The following is a 15,024-nucleotide window of genomic DNA, read 5'->3' on the forward strand; positions in this document are numbered from 1 at the left end:
AAAATAATATCAACGAAGAAAACTTATTTAAAAAAACTTATAGTCTTTGTTTAGGAACATTAAAGTTAGGACTTTCAATGGAGGGGGGGGCTTGGGTGGGAATAATTTCAAGTACCATTTGTACTTGTAACTTTTTGGTGCCTGTCCCTGGCACACTAATGCACTTAGCAAGAAGCAGTCTGTCCCACTGACTTCCTATTACATGTGGCGTCCAAGCCTTCACCTGTCCATAAATCCTGGACTGTTAAGGCATAACCAGATCATGCCCTTTGCAACAGCCGTGCTCTACTCAGTGTACAAGGAAAATGTACAACATAAAAACCTCCAGGGGCTCCACGCTTTGTGATTGTGCCCTTCTGCAAGTAGCTCTAAAACTGAACCACTGAGAAGCAGACTTTTTAACTGGGAGGCTTTTGAGGCCTCTTCTTTGCTGATTATTTCTACGATTATACACTTATGACATACAAATTTCCAAACAAGTATATGATGAAATTACCAAATTCTCAGTTACCACCATTACCAGAATGGATGCATTTTTGATGGCTGAGAATCTTTAAAATGTTATTTTTGTAACACATAAAACTCCCAGTTATTTTGATTCCAGGATTCATAGGTTTGTCCAAGACCTAAAGTTTCCAGACATGAAAGAGCATGTAATAGCTACTACAAGAAAACCAGGACAGGCATATCCTTTGTGAGCGAAAGGCAGTGTTGTTATTCACAATTGCTCACATTTTGCTCTTCACTGGATTAACAAAACACTCCCACAACAGACAGAGTGGGGACTGTGCCTTTTCCCCAGTGTTGCCCTCCATTTTTCAAGAGATTATTCCAGACAACAAAGATAATGGTAGCAATTTCATATCCATTTGATCAAGTTCTGGAGGTTACTATAGTCTATCCAAAACCCTACTGTTTTCCACACAAATAACCCGAGACACAGCAAATGGGTCTATCTCTGTCCTCCCTGCAATCAAAGCCTCAGGAAGATTCTGTACATCAAAGGTGGTATAATACTGTGATACTTACCAAGGCCCTCATGAACTCAGGACTTTTCTTTGTAGTGTTTTCCTCTCCCTTGTTTTTCCAGGCATGGGAGCCCACCGGTCTTTTCAAAGCAGAGCTTCTTGCTGATGAAGTGGACTGCAGGGAGGATAATGAAGACTCCAACTGCAGACAAAAAACTAACAGCCTCAGGAGTAACTAGGAACAGAAAGTCGGAAAGAAAACATCAGCGTAAGTGAGGAAAACTGCCCAGAGAAGGATGTGGTTTAACCACATCTGTATCCATGGCTCTGCTTCTCCATCCTTTCCCCAGAAGAAATAGTGATAAAATTCAGCAGAACTTGTATCCATTTAATGCAAGTCCAACATCTGCGTTGGGCCAGTCTACTGAGGACACTGACAACAGGGTACATTAAACACCAGACCTGGTTCCAATTAAGGTCTTAATTTCTGTCAAATGATGACCTCCAACACAGGAAAGACTCTAATAAACTTTAATAAACTTTCATATCAATGCAGGATTCTACCAGCTTCAAGAGAGACAATCTCCATCTATATCACAACAAGGATCTGGCCAAGAAAGGGCAGTTGGTCAAAAACCATTTCTGCACGGCTTGTGGTAAATCTCAGGGAAGGCTGTGGCGAAAGGCCCCAACACCTCTTTTACAATTTGTGTATTTTCTCTAAAACCACCAGATTACACCATAACGGTACTCACTAGCTTCATTACATTTACTAAGAACCAGGTTAATGTCTAGCCTATGATCCTCATTCAGCTGTTACTTTACCCTTAAGTAAGAATTATATTACTATACTATACAATTACCATCCTTTGCTGCAAAAGACCAGCCTCCAGCACAGGTAATTCAGTTTAGCTCTTCTGGTGTCAGGTTTGGCCACATGAAATGAGCACAGTGGTTTTGCACCGGCTGACAACCTAGTCCTATACATCAACATCCCTATGTCAAACTGTAGAGAAACAGTCTTATTTCAATTTGTCATGTTCTGCCTCTACCACTGGGTCTGCAACAAACCGCAGGCGCCAGCAAAAAGCTTTTAAAGCCATTTCACCTCTCTCACACATATCAAAATGCCAAAACAAGGGACAAGCACTGCATACATCATCCGATGTGAATGGCAAGGGCACACACATTGAAAACTGTAATTGCCATCTACAAAAAAAAAAAAAAAGAGAGAAAAATTTAAATTGGCTTCTTATTCTGGTAATTACTTCACCAGGAAGGGGTGAAGTTCAGTTGTTCAATTCAAGTCAAAGACCCCATAAAAATGAAACATCAGCAGCATCAGTGGCTCACCAGGGATGCCTGTGACTGCAAAGCTGCAGCTCACAGATGAGATGAGCAGGAAGAAAGGATGTAAAACATCCCACTGGGAGTTTATAAGACTTGACTCAGCAAAAGACTTAGGCTAGAAGAGCTACACTGTCTCCAGTTACAGTCTTGATAGCTCACAGTAGGACTATGATCTATGGGATTAAAAAAACCCCTAAATTAATACAAGCCAATGTGCCTCAATTGGAAACAAAAATCACCAATGCATAGCAGCAGCCCACATGCAAAACTGGCGAGTGTTTGGGACTGAACCCAGAGGAATATGGGTTGCATGAACTCCAGAGGTGGCTCTGACCTTGCTCACTTCAGCCTAAGGAAGGAACAGAAATACGCACTGAATTACAGCAGCTTAAATGACGACAAGATCAAGTCTACACTTCCATTGCTCTCTTCTGCATGGGCAGTCACTTCTCTGGCGATTACTTCTTTCTCCCTTGTGCCACACCAGCACTAAGCAGAGTCCATGAAGACAGTGGGTCTCCCTGCCAGCACTGAAATTTGGTGCCACAGCTTCCCTGAATAATTTGGCAGCAACTAGTGGCCCTATCTTCCCCTCACACCTCAACCCAGGGAGCAGGGCTGGGGACGTGAGAGTGGCTAAGTGATACATCTACTCTGGCTATTTTCAGCTGCTGAAGTCACAATTAAGTGGCTGCAGGAGCCAAGTATAAATCAAAGGAGCCGAGTATAAATCAAAGTAGCCATAACCCAGAATATAGAGGAGAGCCTGGCTGGGTCCCATCACAGCCTCCTCCTTTCCTTGAGCATAGCATAGGCAGGAAGAAGGATTATGCTCTACCTTAAATATAAAACACTTGGGATCACCACATTTCAGCACACAGTGTGCGTGTGTGTATGTGCATGCACACACCTGTGCACACAAGCTCACATGCACGTGTGCAAGCCTACATGCATGCATATGCATGTCTGAAGTTGGAGGAGGTATGTAGCAAAGTGACAATCATGTTTTGAAGGCTTTAAGTGAGAGATTTCATTGCAGAGGGTGTGATGTAGGGGGGTGGCAAGGACACATGCTGTTACTATTTATTAAGTCCTTTTATAAAATCTCAGCTCTGACCCCAAGGAGATGCCAGGGTCTCCCCTTCCCAGACAGGGCACAAGCAAGCCACTGATACTTCTAAACACAAATTGTCCAACACATGCTCCGATATGCTACGTGACCCCGAGCTGCAGAAATCCTTAAAGTGCCCCTTTCTCCAGCAGACCTGCACGGTACCTTACAAAATCCCAGAGGAAAAGGCAGACCCTTGACTAGGCCAGGCATCCTGAAAGGAAGTTTGGAGACAAATTATCAGCCGCTATCCATTTGCTCTAACGGATCTCAGACAGGCACAACAGCATTATCCCCCATCTATTCTTGTTTCCTGGTCAGCTACAGAGGAACAAGAAAGTAATAGTGCAGTGGCATGGGACTTGGTACAACCCTTCACGTTTCCCCTAAAACTTGGGGCAGAGATGTAAAAGGCACCTCCTGCCAGAGCTCACAAAAGGCCCAGCAGCAACTTCTAGGAGGAAGCTTTCAAAGCCAAACACTGTCCACACAGAGGCCAAGGTTTTAGAAACACAGGTAGGAAGGGACTGCACAGACCCCTCCCCATACATCCTGAACAGCAAAGACTATTAGTCAGCTACGAACAAGGGCTGAGGTCCCCGCACCATCCCTCCTTTCACTGTAGGCACCAAGCAAAGAGGAAAGGTGCCCAGAAGGACCACCACGGCTCTGGCAGGAACTGACGCCTCCTGCACAGGCGGCTCCCGCAGCAAACCACAGAGTCCCTCTCCTAAAGACGGTGTGCCCAGCTGTGAGGAGGTGGCTGGGACTTCTGCAGCACAAGGCAAAGGAGCTCATGCATCCTGTCCCACAGCTTTAAGCAGAGGTTTCCTCTTCTCTCCCCGATTTTATCCCTGCCAGATAGTAGAGGTTTGTGCCACAGAGTCTCTGAGACAGGGCTGTGATTTTGCACCTGAGCACTGTCTCACATACGTGGGTAGAAACATCACAGTTTGTGCACATGGCTCCAGCTGAAAGCTCATATCCCTCTGTGATGGGAGGCATGCTGGTGCTCTGCTCCTCCATCATGAAGAGGAAAACATGCTGCACCTGGATTCAGTTCTGACCACGTGGCCCAGCTCTCCTCTCAACCCTCAGCTGAATGACTTTCTCTGCAGACTGGAAACTCTAGGCTAAGACTATGCCTGGCAAATTATTGTAAAACTGATTTGGAGCAGAGTTCTGTTGTGGCTTGTGGTGGGAGGTCTGGGCCTGGGAGGGTGTTGAGGAGGAAGAGCAGCAGAAATACACACATGTCACTTGTGTTACAGCATCGCTGGAGTACCACAGTATTTACTTTATGATATAAATATAAATTATGATATAAAAATACATTTTTACTCACAGAGTGATTAAACACAGTAAAACGTACTTAATCACACAAGTAAAATGACCAGCCTTACTTCAGTAGATGACAGGCTGTACCTGAGCACAAGAAGAGGAGACATAGCAAGGCATTTAACTTTTGGTTCAAACCCTGGGCACCCAAGACCAGGGAAGGACCTGGCTACCATGTGCTTTGGGACACGAACAGTCCATTCAGCCAGGACTCTCCCAGATCACTTACCCATTTTTAGGCTAAGAAATTAATGCCATAGATGCCTTTGTGCAATGCCACAATGGGTCCACACACTCTGTTGCCCCCGGTGAGAGCACAAGCCAAGAAACAGTGTTTGTGCTCCTGGCAAGTTGAGGGCATGCATAACTGCACATACTCCTTCGCGCACGCTGCTTAAGAACAAGGGGTGCAGTGTGAAGGGCCCCAAGCCAGAAAAGAGGAGATGAGAGATAGCAGTGAGATCAACAGAAGACATCTGACAGAGGACACAGGGAGCACAAGACATGACGATTCTGTTCCTCCTCCAATCTCTCCCTCAGGGCTTCCTCCACACTACAAGATGACTTCAGGGGACAGTCTGTCTGGAAGAGAAGGAGGAAGTATTGGCCACACCATTACATGCATTGAATCCAGCTGGGTATTTGGCTTGTAGCAGGTTTCACAGGAACTGTCTAGGAGATTTGGCCTCTCCAGACAGACTAGGAGCAGGAGAATGAATAGAAGAAGTGCCACAATAGATTCACTTGGGAAGTCTGCAGATAATAAAACCTTAATCCATTCAGCTTTGCAAGAGTTAAATTTTGCATAAAATCCTATTCCAGACACTAGCTCTTTAATTCCATTTGATACCAAGCTTCCTGCAAAAAGAATGTTTACTGGTACTTTTTAATTACAAAAAAAACCATAAATTGTCTGTTTTACTGTCTGTGCTAATTACATTTCATTATATAATTGGAGTAAGCTATGATTTTCCTGCTGGTTCCCATGACATTTTTCATTATCAACCACTAATTGTCTAGCATGCACACTGCATTGTGAACCAAGTAGGCTGATGCGTGGGCAGAAGTTCTAGCGAAAGCTGCAAGGCACTAGAAATGCATGTTATTATTATTACTATTATGATGTATTAGAAAGTTTCCACCTACTTGCATACCTACATGTCCTCATCCCTATCAGCAGTGTCACAGCACAGCAAAGCACAGGAGTCCATCTATAACAAGCCTTGTGCTTAGCAAGGCTCAGCAACTACTGAAGGATGTCAGGACTATGGGACTAGGCTCTTTTCAGTGGTGCCCAACGACAGGCCAAGGGGCGATGGGCACAAGTTGGAACACAGCAATTTCCATCTGAATATGAGGAAAAACCCCTTCCCTGTGCAGGTCCCAGAGCAGTGGCACAGGCTGCCCAGGGAGGGTGTGAAGTCCCTTCCCTGGAGACATTCACAGCCCGTCTGGACGCGTTCCTGTGCCCCCTGCTCTGGGTGTGCCTGCTCAAGAGAGGGGGGTTGGACAAGATGATCTTCAGAGGTCCCTTCCAACCCCTACAATTCTGTGATTCTGTAAAAATTATGTGGGGCGAAACGATGACAGAAGCCCCACTGCAAGGACAAGTTCCCTGCTGGGTGCAATGGAAACAACAAGAAGGTTTCTCAGTCACTTCCTCTACTCAGTGCCCAAAGTACATGGGTATCAGGATCTTGCCACTTTGCCTACTTACAAGCTGAAGCCAAGTTTATAAAGGAAATAGAAAGATCCCATTAGTTACCCTATTCCTTTGGGAATACATATATGGCACCGAGAGAGCAAGACAGAAAAAAGGTAAATGGTTTTCATGAGCCACAGCTAACACTGTTTCCATTCTAGCAAAACCTCTAACGAATCCATATCTATGCAAGCTCAGAAAGAGCCACAAAGGGTAAAGCAACACATTGCATGCAGTATTTCGTAAATTCAGGCCAAGAGAAGCTGTAGGCACCAATTCTTCATACAGCAAACTGCTAGAATAAGGAGCGCATGACCACTGCTCCCCAGATCATCGTTATCAACCTCGGACAGGTGGCAATTCTATTCATGTGCACCACATACACAATACACAAACACTTCAGAAATAAATGTGTGTTTTCACAGGATTGCAGCTCTCTCCCGATATCTATTTCAAAGGAGACAAAGCCCGACCCTTCCTAACAGCACCGTGAGGGAACAGTTGTATAACTCCTCCTCTTCTCCTCAAGGTGATCCACAAATACATTATCAGAAACGCAATCAGCGCTGTAGCAGAAGGGTGAAATTCCCACCCAAGGCAGGAGGACTTGCCCTGCGTTGAGGTTCAGTTTCACACACTTTATTTTTATGTGCTGATTTAGAGATAGCAAGAATGAGGAAGCTCGCCAGTCCTTTTATATAAGAAATATGAAGGACTGACACTTTTGACCTGACTATGCTTCGGTTAACTTTGACTGCAAAATTTTACTGATCAAAGGATGGAAGAATGGGTCCATTCGTAGCCATTGCTGATGTGTTTGCAGGTCACCTTTAAAGATTTAAGGCGCCCTTATGGCATACGACATAGACGTGCAATTTCAAAGGTCTCAGAGACAGTACAGCAACTTCATCTCCCTTTCTTCTATGACCCACGTAACCCCAGTACCCAAACACCTTGCAGTGTGGTTCAATGCGGTTATTCCCCCAGCAACTCCATGAAGCAGGGAAACACTAACACAACTGCTCTGTGGGAGGGGAGCCACAGCACAGACACAACCCAGAGCAGTGGAAGTTAGGCCCAAAAGAACAATCAGGAAAAATCCCATCCAACTACACAGGCACTTCAGTGCCTAGAAATACCTCACTTTTCATCCCAAGGCTGAGGCTCCCCAACAGAACATCTACAGCACCTTCCTACAGATGACACCATAGGAACAACTGTGGGCCTTCAGGCATCTCCTCAGTCACCTTGAGTCACCTGAAGGCCACAGGACCACTTCTGCCCCCAAATCTTGATTCTTCTCAGGGAGGCAATCCAGTAGAGGTGCCTCCTGGCAACACTGAGTTCAAGGGAAGGCACATCAGGCACAACAGGAGACATGGAGATGGTGGCAGTAAGGAAGGGCACTCACCTAAGAAGTGGAAAGCCTGAGATAAATTCTTCCTTAAACCCACATTTTCCTTTTCCCAGTACCTTGTCCCAGGTGAACAACTAGAGCAGGGCACCCTCTACCCTTTAGGCTGATCTTGGCTCACTGTCCAGCCTGTTTTGGGGCCAGCAGTAGCGCCAGCACTGGTCCACCTGATTTTTCAAGCTGTTCACTGAGGCTCAAAAAGGGCAGACTGAGACTCAAGTTCTCCGGATGCTGTCTGGACTTCACTGACTATGTGTTGTGGACAAATGACCAGGATGTAAAAACGGGGATGGCAAATCTCAGAGCATCCAGCAGCTCACCTGTGAGAGTCAAAAGCCAACGAGGAGGCTGAAGTTCAAGGCTTTCCCCGAGACTGGATCTTCCACCTTACAAAGGCTGCTATATAGCTTGCTATATACAACCCTGTGGCAGCACTGTTTTCCCAGCAGCAGAAATCTCACTCCGGCCTTAAGCAATGCTCCTGACGATGTCTGTAGCTAAGCAGATACAGCTCTGTGAAATACTCTGCCTTCAACAGAAGGCATTTTCCAATTAGAAAAGATGAAGTATTAGTTTTGCTAGATTTGTTTCAAACAACTGTGGAGCACTAGTGCAAGTCAACAGCAAGTACAGTGTTTGCAAATTGTGATGCCTGGTGTTCTGCAGCCAGAAAAGTTCTGGCTCTTCCCATGTTCCTCCACCTGTAAGTACACACACCACAGATATGGATGAAACAAGGGAACAGAAGTGTGTCCTAATGGACAGGGGACCATTCATGCTGTCTAACAGAAGTGACTCAAGTAACCTAGGCCTCTAAAGGGTGATTTGGAGACTAATTGTCAATCTTAGTAATAATCTTAGAAAAGGCTCCAATTCAGCATGGTATTTAAAATTCATTGATGCTGACAGGGCCAGGGAGACTGAGAATTTGAGCAGCGCAGCACTTGAATTGCCATTCACAAACTGAAAGCTGGTCCCCTCCATGTCAGCGCTGAAGAGGTTTAACAGGGACAGCGCAAGGAACCTCATGGTACCCTTCCAGGCCTTGTCCCTCCTGTACCACTACCAGTCCCTGCTGGGATTGTTCTCAGAGTTGGGCCAACAGCTGAGACAATCAAAGTGAAAACCCCAGCCTTCACAACTGTTTGTCTCACTCCTCCACCAGACCAGTGAAGAAAAATTAGAACTGGGCAGAAAATTACTTTCCCAGTCCACAATCTCTGAAACTCTTACACTCGAGTTTTTTCTCTGCCATTTCTTCTTTATCTCAACGCACCCTAATCTCCGAGCTATGCTCAAATTCTCAGTTTTGCATGCTGGAACTATTTTCTAGCGTAAAAACAGCCATCACACAAAGCAATGAGGGGACCAACTTGGTCGTCAAAGCTTTCACCTAAGATGTAGGAAAGCAAGAAAAAGGCTGTAGTGATAGCTATCTATACAATCCGGATTAGATCAAATGAAAGAAAGAAGCTAGTCCCTACCCTAAAAGCCAGTCACTTGCTGTTTAGGGCTCTCATGTTAGAGATGAGACCTGTACTCAAATGCAAGTCTGAATCAAGCAGGACAGAGACTTGAACTTGCCCCTTCCATGTGTCCTTTGACTGACCTCCAGAAAACCTACCGCAGAAGCAAGGGACAGCTCGCTTCTCTCACCATCACCACGCTCTGCTCAGAGAGAAAGTCCATCCTGAATAAGGACACAACTCAGGTCTACGTAAGTTTTTTCAAGAGGATGTATTTCTTAGAAAAAGTTATAATTTAAACAGAATTTAATTGTCTGACAAGAGCATGTTTCCTTAGAATATTCTCAGCCTGCTCTTACTGTAGTAGGTTTGTCTTTGCTTATGTCCCAGGCTTGTTTTCAGTCACAGTACAACACAGGGTTCATAATCGGATACATTTTGTCATAGCTGGTAGAAAGGGAAGACGAGGGCTGTCAGTCTGCCACCTTTCTTGAACACTGAAGTCACGCTTTCCTTTTTTTTTTTCTTTTCTTTAAAGACAACTTCTTTGTTACCATGGTATCACTAATGCAGTATTTGGAGACAGGGAAAGAAGATAACTGCGCATCATCACAGTGACACATCTATCAACTGCCATCCTCTCAAAAAGGGTAGATAAGTAGGGATGCCAATGTAAACTTTTAAAGGCTCCTCCACCCTTTTTAATCTCTCCCTCTCACATACAAACTGCTGTCTACAAAGGCCATGCCTTGGTTTTCTGACAGAGGTCTGAATTTGTCTCTCAGCAAGCAGCGGCTAGGTTTATTTAATTCCTTCCCTTCTCCCCATGCTACATGACACCAGCTGAGGTACACACTCACAGGAGAACAGGAGCGCCTGCATGTTCAGAAAATGCCAGGCTGGCTCCCCATGTTTCACCACGAGGTGACTGCTCCGTAATTCTTGCTTGCGCAATGATTTCTTCCTGCGTTAACAAGATAACTACTGCTGAGCACAACTCACATTTATCTCAACAGCAAGAGAAACCAAAAAGGGCACTCTGATACATACACTCTCCCATATACCACCTTCAGCTCACGAGGTATGGTCTTGTTAGTCTTGTAGCATGTCTCTCCTGTCACTGCTAGAATTACTTCAGAGAGATCTTTACTAATTTAGCAAGTGAAGGCCTTTCATTCAGCACAATGGCATTTCCCTCCTTGCCTGTGCAAATGAGAACATTGAATCAGGTGCGTTCCAAAATCTCGGAGAAACCTCTGCACACTGCTGGTGCAACCCTGTTACCTCAGCAAAACCAGGGAACAGTCATAGTGAGAGATGCCCGTGTCCCAACAGACTCCCTGACTTCGAGTTCAGATCAATGATCGGGCAACGACAGCATGACTTTCAGCATGCCACCACTGCCGCAGTGGTATTCACAGTGGTGACATAATGAGCTTTTCATCTCCCAGGTAGTGCAAAAGGAGGAATGATGTAATGAAATGAAAACTTATATAAGCTGTATTTATCAAGGCTTCTGCACAGAGGAGGGAACGGAGAGCAACAAGCAAAGCAGTGACAGAAGGTCAAACTGGAAGGACCCCTGGTATGGGTCAAGAATTCAACAGTGAGCACAAAGTCTTCTACCAAACAAAAATAAGTATTTTACATTTGGGAGAGAGAGGAAAGGGGAGGAGAAGGAGGAGAAAGGAGGATCTCAGTTGCTGCTTCTCTCTTATTTGGGGGGATAACAAAGAGTAAGTTGTCTCCACTCAGAACTGAAGTGCTGTCACCTCTTCCAAGAGGAGTCTAATTGGGATCTTTATGCTCTCATGTACTTATTTTCTCATCCACAAAACCTTGTTCTTAGTTCCACCGATTTGACCCAAGGCAGAATGACTCACCACAGCAAAAAGGCTGGACAGCAGCCTTTTTTCTTTTTTTTTTCCAAAGACCTAAATAAACCCTACTCCATCAATTGACCAAGGACGATGCAGCTGTAAACCTCTCGCTGAAGGCTGTGCGTTGCCTTGGCAACCTGTCTGATCTCCATTGCTCCAGGGACTGGAAATGTGCTGCCAACAGGAGATTTCAGCTAATCAAACCAAATCTCTTAATACTTAGACGATTTCCCATCTGCAAAGAGCAGGCCATGTGCCCGCGGAAAGAGGGCACCCTTCAAACACAGCCCTGCTCCTCTTTGACCCGTTATTTGTTGGCTCCTTGTAGGCCACAAACATCTCCTGACAGCTACTGAAGGAGATGAGGGGGCAGCAAGAGGCCACGATGTGCTTGCTATCTGCACAGCAGCTCCACGCCTGCACTCAGCACATGCCTGGCAGGCTGCAGAGAGGACAGGCAGCGAGGAGCCTGGCTGCCTGCTGAGAGCTGCTGGCAGGCAGCAGGACCCTTGCAGGGCCCATGCCTCAACTCCTGACCTTTGAAAGAAAAATAAATTTTCCAATATTGGTAACGTACGCTCCCTACAGGCCTGGTGCTATGCATTTTGAGCCTTCTCAATCCACTCTGTCCCTTTTTCAGCTCCCATTAAACGCATCCACGTAACAGCAGTGGCAAACTGCTGATCAAAAAGAAAAAACGGGACAAGAGTGTATCTCTCGACCTTCCTAGACTGGGGACCACTGTCAAACTGCACCACAGAACTTGTGCTTTATTCTAAAACTTATAATTGGCAATGCTAAAAGGGCAGCTTTGGTGGCTAATTTTGCCTCAAAAGCATAACCAATAATTTTTTTTTAATGTAGAAACAAGACCAACCTTTCTACAGCTCCACTAAACGTTTCCAGCCCCTGCATTTAAGCCCAGCCACAAAGACAGATGATCAGTCTGCCATTTAGCACAACCAAGGGGCCACAAAAAGAGGCACAAACAGCAGACAGGTAAAGAATTTCCTACAGTCGCGCTGCTGCCAAGACAAGAAGTTCTGTTTGGTGGTGATGAGATTCATGTCCATGAGGAGCCACCAATTACCATCTAACAACCCTCAGCGATACATCACCTAAGATGGCCCTGACTATGACCTTTCCGGGCAACTGCCAGGGAATCAGGGCATTTGAACAGCAGAGTCAAGCCTGGCATTCAGGCCCTCCTCCTCCTCCTGGGTCATTCTTTACGGCATCTCAGAGGACACTAATCCAGGCCTCTCTGAACATAAAACCCACAGGCCCTACACTGAGTTTCATTCCACACATGTTGCTTGCTGCCAGATTAACTCATGGTATTGCCACAACTGGTTGGGGGGACTTTTAGATGTTTTTGTCCTGGTATGGAGGAGATCTGCACAGGAGATGCTGCGCCAGCACCCAGCTCCCTGGGACCTGGGCTAGCTAGCAAGCTCAGGCTCCTGCTCTTGAGGAGCGGGGTGGAGGAATTGTTGGTATTTAAAAGGGAGCCCTGAAGCGGAAGAAGGCTGCTCATAAAGCAGGGTGTGGTTTCAAAGAAAGAGCATACAGTGGAAGATTTCTAGGCCTCTGGTATCGACCAAGTGACCTACGCCCTGGGAAAATATGTTCTAGCAACAACAAAAGCCATTAAAACTAATGCTTGGGGGAAAAAATGCCAGTGGTTTCTAGAGTTATGTATTTAACAGAGTAAAGAGCTTAGCAAGTACTGCCACCTTCCACCATGTCACCATAAACGTTTCTCTGTCCACATTAGTGTAACAAACCAGTTAACTTGTTACCAGGGCTGCACGGAGAAGGGCATGAACTGAAGTCATCGCTCAGGTAACGAAGGGCTCTGTGGTAAAGGAAAAGCAATGAAGTCCCACAGACATAAGGAAGAAGGAACCAGAGCTGGTTTTAATGGCCAGAACACCAGCTGGCTCCCTACCTGTGCTTTCCCACCTTATTCTTCCCTATATCACACCTTCTTTCTATTCCAGGTGCTCCTCAGCTTTGCTTAATCTCAGTTCAGCTAAACTGAATCAAAGATGGATCCTGGGACTTATGCCCAAAATATCTGTCTCTACAGGGCATGGAAAAATCAAAAGCATGAAAATCAAAAGCTCTAATGGGGAGCAGGAATGATCTCAGAGAAAACAAATGTCGATGATGCAAGACACCCTCCATAATTCCTTTGAAAAAGCCATATGCAGGGCAGGATCCCAGCACTACAAAACCTGTGAGAAGGGCCCCCTCCAGATGAAAGCAACCACAAGGCTGCCTTGGAGGATTAATTTGCGTTAACAAGTCTCAAAGCATCCACCCGGAGTTTCTTTCAAGCAAAAGCTGTGACGTCGGACTGTTCTCAGGGACAAATGGAGAGCCAAGCCACTTCAGAGCCAGAACAACAGTGAGAAGGGGGGAGGCAGATAGAGGCGACTGTTAGCCAAAACAGATACAATGTGGAATCTATTTTAGTGTGTCTCCAAATTTCCAGGGCTTCTGCAGTTCTGATGCTCCAGTCCAGCCCACATGAGCAAACATCCACACACACACTCTGCAAAACACTTGACATCAAGGACCACAAGAATAAAGTGCAGCATGTTCCTTGGATGTTTTCAGACACCCTGAGCCAAGCTATGGAGTCTACTCACTACTTTATTTGGAGTTTTTCAGCTATTTTCTCCCACAGCCATCATGCTACATTTAGGTCCTTTTTTAAACCTACCTCAGTCACAAATAGATCCATGGCTTCCCTTGCACAGTGATCAGATGTGCCCTCTGCTTAACAGGAATGCAAATACTCTGCACTTGTGTTACTCATTATGGATCTAGAATTATGGTCTTACTACTGCTTTACAGTAAAATCTGAAATGCCAGCAGGAAACAGCACAATGTCAAAGCAGAAAACAGAAGAAAAGGCTAACTCCTATTCCATTATTTGCCATTTCCAAGACCTCTGTATTTCAAGAAAACCAAAGAAGCATGCAAATCCCGAGTAACAAGTGTTGGTTACACAGGTCTTGCTTTTTAAACTGTAATTGTCACTAAAGTAACAAACTAGGAAAGCTATCTTCACACCAAGAAATAGCCACAAATCATTCAAAACATTAGACTTACCTAATCGCACTTACATAAAGCAGCAAAACAAGCCAAACCAGTAATGAAATTTCCCAAGAACACTTTTTCTCACAAGTAACACATTCCAAAGTTTTCTCCCTGGGACAGGTTGCTAAATCTTCGAGACCTGCGGTGTTCACACAAGCTGGGCAAAGCTGAAGAGAAGCACAGTCCTGAGTTTCAAAAACAGCAGTTGTGCTCATGCTGTCACTCTTTTCTCTGCATGTGCTGCTTGACTTAATGTCCCAAGGAAGAAGGAAGGCTGCTGCTTGGTAAACATGTGACAGCCACCAAAGGAATGCTAGCCAGAGAAACAAGATAAAGTAGCCTATGCTGCTTCCGACAGGGTGTGTTTAAAAACTACTGCCTCACCTGTAGCTTTCCTACTGCTCTCACCTTACGAGTGCTAGGTCTGTATTCAAACAATTATCTTACTGACAGATTTGCCTAAAAAAAATTTGCCATTCATTTATCATGAAGTTGTAGGTGATTTTTTCTCTCCTATACAAAGATATAATTTATTACTTGGCTTAAATTCATACACTGGTCATAAATACTTTGTGTCCACTTCAGAAATGTACCTTTTCCACACTGGAATCCCACAGATTTGCAGTGAAAAAGTAAAGTAAGGATCACAATGGGCATTTAGTCAAAACCAAAGTGTTTCATCTC

The 15,024-nt window shown here is 45.2% G+C and overlaps 1 protein-coding gene across 1 annotated transcript in view; it reads right to left on the reverse strand.

Annotated features, from left to right (window-relative positions):
• Positions 1-14,573, reverse strand: part of SYT16 (synaptotagmin 16) — a 76,984-nt gene extending 62,411 nt beyond the window's left edge. Inside the window, exons 1-2 of the mRNA XM_075104146.1 lie at positions 14,353-14,573; positions 1,030-1,203 (exon numbers count right to left, since the gene is read on the reverse strand). The gene's annotated coding sequence lies outside the window, so the exon portion shown is untranslated. The remainder of the gene's footprint in view (positions 1-1,029; positions 1,204-14,352) is intronic.
• Between the last annotated feature and the right edge of the window lie 451 nt (positions 14,574-15,024).

This window comes from Phalacrocorax aristotelis, chromosome 9 (assembly GCF_949628215.1).
Source record: "Phalacrocorax aristotelis chromosome 9, bGulAri2.1, whole genome shotgun sequence".
In the NCBI taxonomy this organism is placed as follows: domain Eukaryota; kingdom Metazoa; phylum Chordata; class Aves; order Suliformes; family Phalacrocoracidae; genus Phalacrocorax; species Phalacrocorax aristotelis.